Raw genomic sequence first — 15,104 nt, 5'->3', positions numbered from 1 at the left:
TGTGGTGACCTAAATGGGAAGGAAATCCAAAAGAGAGGGGATATATGTGTACATACAGCTGATTCACTTTGCTGTACAGTAGAAACTAACACAACATTGTAAAGCAACTATACTCCAAAAAAGATTAATTAAAAAATATATAAAAAGGACTTCCCTGGTGGCACGGTGGTTAAGAATCCACCTGCCAATGCAGGGAACACGGGTTCGAGCCCTGGTCCGGGAAGATCCCACATGCCACGGAGCAACTGAGCCCGTGCGCCATGACTACTGAGCCTGCTCTCTAGAGTCCGTGAGCCACAACTGCTGAGCCCACATGCCACAACTACTGATACCCACGTGCCTAGAGCCTGTGCTCCATAACAAGAGAAGCCAGTGCAATAAGAAGCCCATGCACCGCAACGAAGAGTAGCCCCCGACTAGCCACAACTAGAGAAAGCCCGAGTGCAGCAACGAAGACCCAAAACAGCCTAATTAATTAATTAAAATTTAAAAAATGTTTTAAATAAATAAATAAAATGGCACAATTTGAGCAGCAAAAAAAATCACAATGCTACAAATAATCAATACTGGAGAGGGTGTGGAGAAAAGGGAACCCTCCTATACAGTTGGTGGGAGCGTAAATTGGTGCCACTATGGAAAACAGTACAGAGGTTCCTTAAAAAACTAAAAATAGAACTACCTTATGATCCAGCAATCCCACTCCTGGGCATATATCTGGAAAAGATGAAAACTCTAATTCAAAAAAATATATGCACCCCAATGCTTATATCAGCACTATTTACAATAGCCAAGACATGGAGGCAACCCAAGTGTCCATCAACAGACTACTGGCTTAAGAGATGTGGTATTTATGTACAGTGGAATACTACTCAGGCTCAGAAAATGAAATACTGCAACAGCAACATGGATGGACCTAGAGAATATCATACTAAGTGAAGTAAGTCAGACAGAGAAAGACAAATATCATATGATATCACTTGTAGGTGGAATCTAAAAAATAATACAAATGAATCTATTTACAAAACAGAAACATGGCTTCCCTGTTTCTGACTACTGAGCCTGTGCTCTAGAGCCCGCGAGCCACAACTACTGAAGCCCGCTCGCCTAGAGCCCGTGCTCCACAACAAGAGAAGCCACCGCAATGAGAAGCCCGCACACTGCAACAAAGAGTAGCCCCCGCTCGCCGCAAGTAGAGAAAGCCTGCACTCAGCAACAAAGATCCAATGCAGCCAAAAATAAATAAATTTTAAAAAAACAAACCCAGAAACAGACTCACAGACATAGAAAACAAACTTATAATTACCACAGGGGGAAGGAGGGGGGGAAGAGGGATAAATTAGGAGTATGGGACTAATAGATACACACTACTATATATAAAATAGATAAGTAACAAGGATTTACTGTATAGCACAGGGAACTATATTCAATATCTTGTAATAACCTATAATGGAAAATAATCTGAAAAAAAATGTAACTGAGCCACTTTGCTGTACATGAAACTAACACAATATTGTAAACCAACTACAGTAAAAAACATTTTTTAATCACAATGGATACACATTAAATACATAAAAATCCATGAATTCCTAATGATATTAAACAATGAAGGTCTCTAGGAAACCAATTCTCTGAAAATTAATAAATGATAAAAAAGTATCCTTTTGTTTTTTAACATTAACTCTTTTTTTTAACTGAATTATAGTTAATTTACAATACTGTGTTAGTTTCAAGAGTATGGCAAAGCGATTCATTTACACACACATGTGTATGTGTATATATATATATTATATACATAATTTTTCAGATTCTTTTCCATTATAGGTTATTATAAGATATTGAGTATGGTTCCCTGTGCTACACAGTAGGTCCTTGTTGTTTACCTATTTTATATATAGTAGTATGCATACATTAATCCCAAACTCCTAATTTATCTCTCCCTCCCCCCAACCCTGCTATCCCCTTTGGTAACCATAAGTTTGTTTTCTATGTCTGTGAGTCTATTTCTGTTTGTAAATCCTGACTTTCTTTTCATGAAACGTATTTCAGGATGAAAATAGTAGCTGGAAGGAAAAGGTCTCCTTTATAAAATAATCCCAGCTAATGAATGCAGACTGATTGCTAGAATTAGACCACTACTTTCCAACCACTACTGAAATAATGAATTTAGACAATTATCTTCAGTGGCTGCTAAAATCAACAGGAGAAAGGCTGGTAGGAAATGCTACAATGGAGGGATCAGGCTGAGATCACCAGCAAACACAAATCAATCCCAGCATCAGTTAAAAAGATAAAATCACACATGATGAAATGCAAAAGAAAGTGCATAACACTGCATGAAATGATTCTTTCCCTTAAAAAATAATTAAACTGAATCTACTCAAGCCTCTAGCTCTAAATGCCAGTGAACAGGAAACATGGGGAGGGGAAAACACAATAAAAACCACCTTAAAGAAGCAATCATCAGGACTTCCCTGGTGGCGCAGTGGTTGAGAGTCCGCCTGCCAATGCAGGGGACGCGGGCTCGAGCCCTGGTCCAGGAAGATCTTACATGCCGCGGAGCAGCTAAGCCCGTGCGCCACAACTACTGAGCCTGCGCTCTAGAGCCCGCAAGCCACAACTACTGAGCCTGCGTGCCACAACTACTGAAGCCCACGTGCCTAGAGCCCGTGCTCTGCAACTAGAGAAGCCACCGCAATGAGAAGCCCATGCACCACAATGAAGAGCAGCCCCCGCTCGCCGCAACTAGAGAAAGCCCGCCCACAGCAACGAAAACCCAACACAGCCAAAATAAATAAATAATAAAATAAAAGATATTTTTAAAAAATTATTTAAAAAAAGAAGCAATCATCTAAATCCATTTGTCAATCAGACAAATGATTTAGTTTCTCCAATAAATCAATGGTCTTTAAAATTGGGGGGTAGGGGTGTATAGTGGATTTACAGGAAAGGAGACTCAGGAGAAAAACATCCAGTAGCAATAAATGACCTTTGGATATAGATTTAACAAAGCTACTGTAAATAGACATTTTAAAGACAATCATGGAAATTTGAATATGGACTGAGTATTAGATAATATAAAGAATTACTGTTAATCTTATTAAGTAAATATAATGGCCCTGTGGTTCCTTATATAATGTACCTATGAGTTAGGGATACAGAATGAGGTATTTATCTGTGCAATGACAGGATGGCTGGGATTGCTTTAATATGCCCCAGTGAAAAAAGTGGGTGAGGAGAAAAGAGCAAACAAAATTGGCAAAATGGTATTAATTGTTGAAGCTTAGGAATAGAGCCATGCACGGTTTTTGTGTGTGTGTGTGTGTTTTACTATTTTCTACTTTAAATCTATTTGAAAATTTCAATAATAAAAGAAAAAAGACAGAAGCCAATGTGAAAGCGTTCCAACTGGCTCCTTCTAAACTGGACAGTTTGAGCAATAGAAGAAATAATGACTGCAATGAATTGAAAAGTACTGAATATATAACAAGTTCAATAAAATATAGAAAATGACAACAGTAAAGTCTTAAGAAATATAAAAACGCCTTAGGACACTGCATTGCCGCTCCTGACCCTCTCTCGCACTCTCTGACTGCCAGCAATGGTGGGTATGGACCCCACGCTCCAGTGCCATGCATTTTCAGGGCTAGTTGATTCAGCAGCCATGTGGTAAGTGACCTGGAAGATAAAATAATGGAAATAAACTACTGCAGAGCAGAATAAAGAAAACAGAATGAAAATAATTGAGGACAGTCTCAGAGACCTATGGGACAACATTAAACACACCAACATTTGAATTATAGGGGTCCCAGAAGAAGAGAAAAAGAAAGGGACTGAGAAAATATTTGAAGAGATTATAGTTGAAAACTTCCCTAATATGGGAAAGGAAATAGTCGATCAAGCCCTGGAGATACAGAGTCCCATACAGGATAAATCCAAGGAGAAACATGTTGACACATATTAATCAAACTATCAAAAATTAAATACAAAGAAAAATATTAAAAGCAGCAAGGGAAAAGTAACAAATAACATACAAGGGAATCCCCATGAGGTTAACAGCTGATCTTTCAGCAGAAACTCTGCAAGCCAGAAGGGAGTGGCAGGACATATTTAAAGTGATGAAAGGGAAAAACCTACAACCAAGATTACTCGACCCAGCAAGGATCTCATTCAGATTCAATGGAGAAATTAAAACCTTTACAGACAAGCAAAAGCGAAGAGAATTCAGCACCACCAAACCAGCTTTAAAACAAATGCTAAAGGAACTTCTCTAGGCAGGAAACACAAGAGAAGGAAAAGACCTACAATAACAAACCCAAAACAATTGAGAAAATGGTAATAGGAACATACATATCGATAATTACCTTAAATGTAAATGGATTAAATGCTCCAACCAAAAGACATAGACTGGCTGAATGGATACAAGATCCATATATATGCTGTCTACAAGAGACCCACTTCAGACCTAGGGACACATACAGACTGAAAGTGAGGGGATGGAAAAAGATATTCCATGCAAATGGAAATCAAAAGAAAGCGGGAGTAGCAATTCTTATGTCAGACAAAATAGACTTTAAAATAAAGACTATTACAAGAGACAAAGAAGGACACTACATAATGATCAAGGGATCAATCCAAGAAGAAGATATAACAATTGTAAATATTTATGCACCCAACATAGGAGCACCTCAATACATAAGGCAAATGCTAACAGTCATAAAAAGGGAAATCGACAGTAACACAATCATAGTAGGGGACTTTAACACCCCACTTTCACCAACGGACAGATCATCCAAAATGAAAATAAATAAGGAAACACAAGCTTAAAATGACAGGTTAAACAAGATGGACTTAATTGATACTTATAGGACATTCCATCCAAAAACAACAGAATACACTTTCTTCTCAAGTGCTCATGGAACATTCTCCAGGATAGATCATATCTTGGGTCACAAATCAAGCCGTGGTAAATTCAAGAAAATTGAAATCGTATCAAGTATCTTTCCTGACCACAACGCTATGAGACTAGATATCAATTACAGGAAAAAATCTGTAAAAAATACAAACACATGGAGGCTAAACAATACTAGTAAATAACCAAGAGATCACTGAAGAAATCAAAGGGGAAATCAGAAAATACCTAGAAACAAATGACAATGAAAACACGACAACCCAAAACCTATGGGATGCAGCAAAAGCAATTCTAAGAGGGAAGTTTATAGCAATACAATCCTACCTCAAGAAACAAGAAACATCTCAAATAAAAAACCTAACCTTCCACCTAAAGCAATTAGAGAAAGAAGAACCAAAAAAACCCGAAAGTTAGCAGAAGGAAAAAAATTATGAAGATCAGATCAGAAATAAATGAATAAGAAATGAAGGAAACAATAGCTAAGATCAATAAAACTAAAAGCTGGTTCTTTGAGAAGATAAACAAAATTGAGAAAACATTAGCCAAACTCATCAAGAAAAAAAGGGAGAAGACTCAAATCAACAAAATTAGAAATGAAAAAGGAGAAGTAACAACTGACACTGAAGAAGTACAAAGGATCATGAGAGATTACTACAAGCAACTATATGCCAATAAAATGGAGAACCTGGAAGAAAAGGACAAATTCATAGAAAAGCACAACCTTCTGAGACTGAACCACGAAGAATTAGAAAATATAAACAGACCAATCACAGGCACTGAAATTGAAACTGTGATTAAAAATCTTCCAACCAACAAAAGCCCAGGACCAGATGGCTTCACAGGCGAATTCTATCAAATATTTAGAGAAGAGCTACCACCTATCCTTCTCAAACTCTTCCAAAATATAGCAGAGGGAGGAACACTCCCAAACTCTTTCTACCAGGCCACCATCCCTCTGATACCAAAACCAGACAAAGATGTCACAACAAAAGAAACCTACCGGCCAATATCACTGATGAACATAGATGCAAAAATCCTCAACAAAATACTAGCAAACAGAATCCAACAGCACATTAAAAGGATCATACACCATGATCAAGTGGGGTTTATCCCAGGAATGCAAGGATTCTTCAATATACGCAAATCAATCAATGTGATACACCATATTAACAAACTGAAGGATAAAAACCATATGATCATCTCAATAGATGCAGAAAAAGCTTTTGACAAAATTCAACACCCATTTATGATAAAAACTCTCCAGAGAGTAGGCATATAGGGAACCTACCTCAACATAATAAAGGCCTTAAATGACAAACCCACAGCCAACACCATTCTCAATGATGAAAATCTGAAACCATTTCCACTAAGATCAGGAACAAGACAAGGTTGCCCACTCTCACCACTATTATTCAACATACTTTTGGAAGTTTTAGCCACAGCAATCAGAGAAGAAAAAGAAATAAAAGGAATCCAAACTGGAAAAGAAGAAGTAAAACTGTCACTGTTTGCAGATGACTTGATACTATACATAGTGAACCCTAAAGACTCTACCAGAAAACTACTAGAGCTAATCAATGAATTTGGTAAAGTAGCAGGATACAAAATTAATGCACAGAAATCACTTGCATTCCTATACACTAATGATGAAAAATCTGAAAGAGAAATTAAGGAAACACTCCCAATTACCACTGCAACAAAAGGAATAAAATACTTAGGAATAAACCTACCTAAGGAGACAAAAGACCTGTATGCAGAAAACTATAAGACACTGATGAAAGAAATTAAAGATGATACAAACAGATGGAGAGATATACCATGTTCTTGGACTGGAAGAATCAACACTGTGAAAATGACTCTACTACCCAAAGCAATCTACAGATTCAATGCAATCCCTATCAAACTACCAATGGCATTTTTCACAGAACTAGAACAAAAAATTGCAGAATTTGTATGGAAACACAAAAGACCCCGAATAGCCAAAGCAGTCTTGAGAAGGGAAAACGGAGCTGGGGAAATCAGGCTCCTTGACTTCAGACTATACTACAAAGCTACAGTAATCAAGACAATATGGTACTGGCACAAAAACAGAAATACAGATCAATGGAACAGGATAGAAACCCAGAGATAAACCCACACACCTATGGTCACCTTATCTTTGATAAAGGAGGCAAGAATATACCATGGAGAAAAGACAGCCTCTTCAATAAGTGGTGCTGGGAAAACTGGACAGCTACATGTGAAAGAATGAAATTAGAATACTCCCTAACACTGTATACAAAAATAAACTCAAAATGGATTAAAGACCTCAATGTAAGGCCAGACACTGTAAAACTCTTAGAGGAAAACATAGGCAGAACACTCTATGACATAAATCACAGCAAGATCCTTTCTGACCCACCTCCTAGAAAAATGGAAATAAAAACAAAAATAAACAAATGGGACCTAATGAAACTTCAAAGCTTTTGCACAGCAAAGGAAACCCATAAGCAAGAAGAAAAGACAACCCTCAGAATGGGAGAAAATATTTGCAAATGAAGCAACTGACAAAGGATTAATTTTCAAAATATATAAGCAGCCCATGCAGCTCAATATCAAAAAAACAAACAACCCAATCCAAAAATGGGCAGAAGACCTATATAGACATTTCTCAAAGGAAGATGTAAAGATTGCCAACAAACACATGAAAGAATGCTCAACATCACTCATCATTAGAGAAATGCAAATCAAAACTACAATGAGGTATCACCTCACACCGGTCAGAATGGCCATCATCAAAAATCTACAAACAATAAATGCTGGAGAGGGTGTGGAGAAAAGGGAACCCTCTTGCACTGTTGGTGGGAATGCAAATTGATACAGCCACTAGGGAGAACAGTATGGAGGTTCCTTAAAAGACTAAAAATAGGACTACCATACGACCCAGCAATCCCACTACAGGGCATATAGCCTGAGAAAACCATTATTCAAAAAGAGGCATGTACCACAATGTCCATTGCAGCACTATTTACAATAGCCAGGACATGGAAGCAACCTAAGTGCCCATCAACAGATGAAAGGATAAAGAAGATGTGGCACATATATACAATGGAATATTACTCAGCCATAAAAGGAAATGAAATTGAGTTATTTGTAGTGAGGTGGATGGACCTGGAGTTTGTCATACAGAGTGAAGTAAGTCAGAAAAAGAAGAACAAATAGCGTATGCTAACACATGTATATGGAATCTAAAAAAAAAAAAATTGTTCTCATGAACCTAGAGGCAGGACAGGAATAAAGATGCAGAGGTAGAGAATGGACTTGAGGACCCAGGGAGGGGGAAGGGTAAGCTGGGACGAAGTGAGAGAGTAGCATTGACTTATATACACTAGCAAATGTAGAACAGATAGCTAGTGGGAAGCAGCCACATCGCACAGGGAGATCAGCTCGGCGCTTTGTGACCACCTAGAGGGGTGGGATAAGGAGGGTGGGAGGGAAGTGCAAGAGGGAGGAGATATGAGGATATGTGTATATGTATAGCTGATTCACTTTGTTATACAGCAGAAATTAACACAACATTGTAAAGCAATTATACTCCAATTAAGATGTTTAAAAAAAGAGCGAAAATATAAATAAAATAAAATAAATGAGTCTAAATAGAAAGACTCATTTAATTTAAAAAGAATGTGGTACATATATACAATAGGATATTACTCAGCCATAAAAAAGAACAAAATAATGCCATTTGCAGCGACATGGATAGACTTACAGACTGTCATAATGAGTGAAGTCAGACAAAGACAAATATCATACGATATCGCTTATATGTGGAATCTTTAAAAATGGTACAAATGAACCTATTTACAAAACAGAAATACAGTCACAGATGTGGAAAAGAAACTTATGGTTACCAAGGGGGAAGGCAGGGGTAGAGATAAATTGGGAGATTGACATATACACACTACTATATATAAAATAGATAACGAATAAGAACCTACTGTATAGTGCAGGGAACTCTACTCAATACTCTGTAATGACCTATATGGGAATAGAATCTAATAAAGAGTGGATAGGGACTTCCCTGGTGGTCCAGTGCTTAAGAATCCACCTCCCAGTGCAGGGAACGTGAGTTCGATCCCTGGTCAGGGAACTAAGATCCCACATGCCGTGGGTCAACTAAGCCCGTGTGCCACAACTACTGAGCCTGTGCACTACAACTAGAGAGCCCGCGTGCCACAACTACTGAGCCCGCCTGCTCTGGAGCCCACGTGCCACAACTAGAGAGAAGCCCGTGCGCTGCAACGAAGAGCCCGCACACCTCAATGAAAGATCCCGTGTGCCGAAAATAAGACCTGACGCAGCCAAAAAAAAAAAAAAAGAGTGGATATATGTATATGTATAACTGATTCACTTTGCTGTACAGCAGAAACTAACACAACACTGTAAATCAACTCTCCTCCAATAAAAATTAATTTTAAAAAAAGATAAGTGGGCCAGCAGGGCTCAGTTTCCAGTGGCGCATACATTTAAAACAGGCAGTATTTGGAACTTCCTGGTGGTCCAGTGGTTAGGACTCCCTGCTTCCACCGCAGGGACCAGTTCCCCTGGTCAGGGAACTAAGATCCTGCAAGCCGTGCTGCGCGGCAAAAAAATTTTTTAAAAACCCAAAAAACAGGCAGTATGAGCTCTAGATGTGGCAATTCTCCACAGGAGAACTTCCCATTTGGAGAAAATGTTTTAATTATGAAGTTCGGGGGAAGGGAAAGAGGCCCAGACTGACTGTAAGAGACCCAAACCACCCAAGTAGTCCTTTTCATTCTGCCTGTTCCCTTCCACACCGACCTGCAAGAACCCGGGACTTGGCAAGTGGCCCAGAAGAGATGGGAGGTTGGAGCTACTAACTTGGTGTTTCTCTTCACTCTGGGTTAATGAGGATCATAGGTATGAGGTGACAATTTCTAAGTTGGTCCTGGAGGGGTGCACACGTCCGGAGGCGGAAGATGATCTAGGAGGGCACAAGGTATACAGAGAAGGAAACCACTGGGCCATCTTAGGATGAGCCTAGACCCACAGTGTGGGGAAGACTTGGGGAGATTGGAAGATGTGGGCGCTTCGGAGACTGGGGGTACCCATCACATGACCACAAAAGGAGAGTGACAACCTGGGCTGGTGGGAAAGCAACACCTTAGACCCAGGGGTTGGCATGGGTGGGGGGCACCATTAGGCTCTCTTGGCTCTTGCCTGCAGGACCCCTGACCTGTCCTATCATTTCCGAATGCTGTGGTAACCTTGTCCTGGACCCCAAGGCAACAAAATGCTGCTGCTGAGGTCGCTACAAACCTATTAGTAGAATCTAGTTCCCCCTGAGCAGGCTGTGGCAGGGGGCTGAGCTGGCTGAGGTAGGAACTGTTTAATTCGGTTGAGCTTCTATCATAAGGGACATAAAACTGGTTTACTCCTGTCGTAATAAATGATACACTTCTGCTACAGTTTATGGCCCAGTAGGGTACCACTTCTGACATGGACATCAAGCCTATACTTGCCTGCCACACATGAACCAGTCTACACTCTCTAGCGTGACTGGGGATGGACAATCCCATCACCCTGGACTTCCTGCTGGCCACTAAGTCAGGGTGTGTGCAGTTGCCAACACCTCTTGCTGCATCTGGATTAAATGACATATTTGGCTGGCTTGGCTCTGGATCAAGATCCTGGCTGCAGTCTGTCCTCCGGGCAGGTGTGATTGTTCTACTGGGAGTCGTAGCCACAGTCACTCTCATCTGATTTCACTCAAAACAAATAGAAAGGGTTTTTGTCCAAGCCCCTATCAGTACAATGACTGATGGGGCATCTGATGGGATGGCCTGTGCTTCTAAAAATAATTCTTAGGGACTTCCCTGGTGGTCCAATGGTTAAGATGCTGCGCTTCCATTGCAAAGGGCGCAGGTTCCATACCTGGTCGGAGAACTAAGATCCCGCAGGCCGCGCCACAGTGCGGCCAAAAAATAGAAAAAATAAAATAAAAAGAATTCTTAGCTAGCTGGATCCATGAAAGGTCAGGCAGTGCAGGTGTAGGGGAATGGCTCTGCCGTGGCGGTGACCTTGCACATCTCCATGGAGCCCGCATGGGCCAAGGTTTGGCTGAAGTCTGAAATGAGTCTTGGCAGAATGTCCTGGGATTTTTCCCTGGGACATGACAAGACAAGCAGCCTGAGGAGGAGCCGCCAAGAGGCAATTTTCCATCTGCCTCCCTGGCTCTGGTGCAGCTGGAATTCCCACCTTGATCACACTTAGGGTACAGCTGCAGGCTTCTGTGTAAAGTCTACAAAATTGCTTGGCTGTGGTTTAAAGTTGGTTCTTCAATGACAGAGCGACCCACGGCCTGTCATCTGGCCCTTCTGGTTCAGTGTCAAACTGTGGGACTAAGGACATGGGAGCTGACATCACGCTGGTCTTACTTTTGCTGTCTCTGTAAGGACTACACTGCCTGAGTGAGTTTGGGTTCACTGTCTCTTTTCCGGCTGAATCCGTGGACATGTGACAAGCCAGCTTAGCAGCTGCCAGTGCACTGCTGCTTAAGAGCTGTCACCCAAGTGACATAAATGTGTTGAAATGCGAAGGAGGATATGCTTTCTCACACTTTGGCGTTTTGATAAAATATCTTCCCGGTGTCACCTTATCTTACAGTTTCCCACATCACCTCCCAGAGTCACATCGCCTGGATGCCACCTGTGTGGACTATGGAACTCGGCAGGACATTAGTCATTGTGAGCCCACTGAGGCAGGAGATAGATGGGCTCCAGGCTGGAAGTTTACAACTGGCCTCCTGTTCACACTTCCTGGGATGACAAATAGATGGGCTCCAGGCCGGACATTCACTACCAGCCTCCTGTCTGCATTTCAAGATCTGCACTTCGATGTAAGAAACAACAGGAATAGGGCAAATAGCCGGACATTTGACACTTCTATGGCAGGAACAGAGAGGGACTAAACCTTGTTAAAAGATCAAGAGGTCATACACTTCTCATCCTTGGGGCAAGGGAAACATTACACATATGCAGAAAGCCTCCATGGGGTCAAAAAGGCAGGGGATGCCAGACCATAATGAGTCTTGCTATTTTCCCTCCCAGACGCCTTTGCAATGGAATGCCACCAACACCATCTTGACTGAGGGGTGCATTCGCACCCAGGGGAGGGTCCTGAGACAAATTAGCCATGGAGTCAAAGAAATACGACTGGTCAAGAAGAAGACAAAGACCCAGAAGACTGCCCCCTTATAAAGGATTTAAACTTCCCAAAGGTGCGACTCTCAGGACTCTCTCACTGAGTTCGCCCATGCATCTTTCTGCATGTACTCTTCTTTCCTAATAAGCACTTTACTTTCCTCTATACCTTCTGTCTCCTTGTCAGATCCCTCCTTTCAAGGTATACAGGGACTGGGGAGTTAGATTCTGGCTGCTGGCCCTGTGATCTAGCAGTTAAGATTCCTGGTTTCCACCCGGGCAACCAGGGTTCGATTCCCGGTCAGAGAACTAAAGTCTCGCTCCCAGACGCTGCTCACTGCAAGCTACCGCTCACTGCTGCGTGTGTCAGAAATCACCACCAGGAGCTTAGACGTGGAGTGTTACTTAAGAGATTCCAAAAGGGAAGACAGGAAACCATAACCATTTTCCTAGGAAAATACCCCAATGAAAGGAAATTAGTTCATCTGTGTAATCTTAGAACGCAGATCACAGACATTTTACAGTGAAAAGGGTATTCGGAGATTAATTAGGTCAACAACAACCTAAGTCAGATGGGTATGTATTATTGTACCCATCTTCTAGGTCAGGAAATGGAGACACCCAAATGTAAGGCAACTTGCCCAAAGTCTCAGTCATGGAGTTGGGACTTATAATGTCCCTTTCTTCCATGGAGTTGGGCCCCTTTCACAAGCTATAGTTGCTGGAGCAAACATCGACAACTACAACAATATGTTCTTACACTTTTGTTAGCGATTCTTTTCCCCTTTCAAGTTAAAGCAGAGAGTTAAACACCATCTGAAAGCAGGCAAATAGATGAAGTTTCTCACTCTTATGGAAAATGCATGCCCCACAAGTGAGACTGCATGGAGCGCTCTGGAATGTCACCAACACCAATAGAACGCTCTGGAATGTCACCAACACCAGTAGGTAGCCCTGGCAGTTGCTGTCATGCAATGACTGTATATATAGACCACAGTCTCCTCACAGCGCGCATGCATGAAGGGCTCCGTTTGCCTGCAGGCTGGTGCCCCCAGTTTGGAATGGCTTCTCCTTTGTGCCTGGCTGCCCTCTTGCTCCCAATCTCTGTTCTGAGGCTGTCACCCAATCCGTGCCTGTTGCATATTCAGATGTATATCTGGGTTTGTGAAGGAGGATTAGCAAGAGAACCAAAAGCTTATTGTATTTGCAGTTTTTGATCCTACACATTAATCAAACTTATAATTGCCATAACCATAGTTATATAGCAACTTATAATTAGTTATGTAAAATAGTCTCAATATTTGAGTAAAAAGCAAAATACTAGAGAGACCTGGCTTCTTTACCTGGTGTTCCTATTTCTTTTCTGAGTTCCAGCATGGCTATTTGAAAAATCCCTATAATAATTATGAATTGCTTAGATTAAATTAAAGTAGTACTAACATGGTAAATTCTCACATGTTCACTTATGTCTTTTTAAATAAAATTAACTTTAACAATTTATGTTCTTAAAGGAGAATGTTAGGAATTCCCTGGTGGTCCAGTGATTAGGACTTGGCGCCTTCACTGCGGGGGCTGGGTTCAGTACTTGGTCGGGGAACTAAGACCCTGCAGGCCACACAGCCCGTCCAAAATAAAATAAATAAATAAATAAATAAAGGAGAATGTGATCACAAAACTTTTTTTTCTATGTTATTGCTTTCCCCCCCCCCCCCTTTTATATACTGGGGTCAGTACAATGAAAACAAAGTAGCATTACTGAATTTTAGCTAAATCCTACTGTTCGGTGGAGGCTCTGGGTCTGAGACTTACTCTTCTGTTGTCAAAAGATGTACTTGTTTTGTCCAAAGTTCCAAACTGAGACTTTCTATCTGTGATACCTACAGAGGCTGAAAGAACCTGGGGAAGGGGCCATCTCTCTCACTTGTGATTCTCTGTTATTTAGTGCTGTGTCCATAATTACCACCAGTGATAAATGCACCCTGCACTTAGGACTGAGCATCATTTTATTTAAATTTTGAAATGTGCATCAATTTAAAGAAACATATTAGGGGGCTTCCTTGGTGGTGCAGTGGTTGAGAATCTGCCTGCCAATGCAGGGGACGCGGGTTCGAGCCCTGGTCTGGGAGGATCCCACATGCCGCGGAGCAACTGGGCCCATGAGCCACAACTACTGAGCCTGCGCGTCTGGAGCCTGTGCTCCGCAACAAGAGAGGCCACGATAGCGAGAGGCCCGCGCACCACGATGAGGAGTGGCCCCCGCTTGCCGCAACTAGAAAGAAAAGCCCTCGCACAGAAACGAAGACCCAACACAGCCATAAATAAATAAAAAATAAATAAATAAAATGGTGGATTATATGGTATCTTAATAAAAAAAACAAAAAGAAACATATTAGGGCTCCTACACTGTTGGTGGGAATGTAAATTGGTGCAGCCATTATGGAAAACAGTATGGAGGTTCCTCAAACAACTAAAAACAGAGTTGCCATGTGATCCGGCAATCCCATTCCTGGGCATATAATTCAAAAGATACATGCACCCCAATGTTCATAGCAGCACTATTTACAACAGCCAAGACATGGAAGCAATTTAAATTCCCTTGACAGATGAATGGATAAAGCAGACGTGGTACATATATACAATGGAACACTACTCAGCCATAAAAAAGAATGAAATAATGCCATTGGCAGCAACATGGATGGACCTATAGATTATCAAACTAAGCGAAGTAAGTAAGACAAAGACAAATATCATATGATGTCACTTATATGTGGAATCTAAAATATGACACGAACTTATTTACAAAACAGAAACAGACTCACAGACATAGAAGACAAACTTATGGTTACCAAAGGGGAAAAGGGGTGGGGGAGGGATAAATTAGGAGTTTGGGATTAGCAGATACACACTACTATATATAAAATAGATAAACAACAAGGTCCTACTATATAGCACAGGGAAGTATATTCAATATCCTGTAATAAACCATAATGGAA

This window comes from Eschrichtius robustus, chromosome X (genome assembly GCF_028021215.1).
Source record: "Eschrichtius robustus isolate mEscRob2 chromosome X, mEscRob2.pri, whole genome shotgun sequence".
Lineage (NCBI taxonomy): Eukaryota > Metazoa > Chordata > Mammalia > Artiodactyla > Eschrichtiidae > Eschrichtius > Eschrichtius robustus.
Note: the sequence above shows the minus strand (reverse complement) of the source record.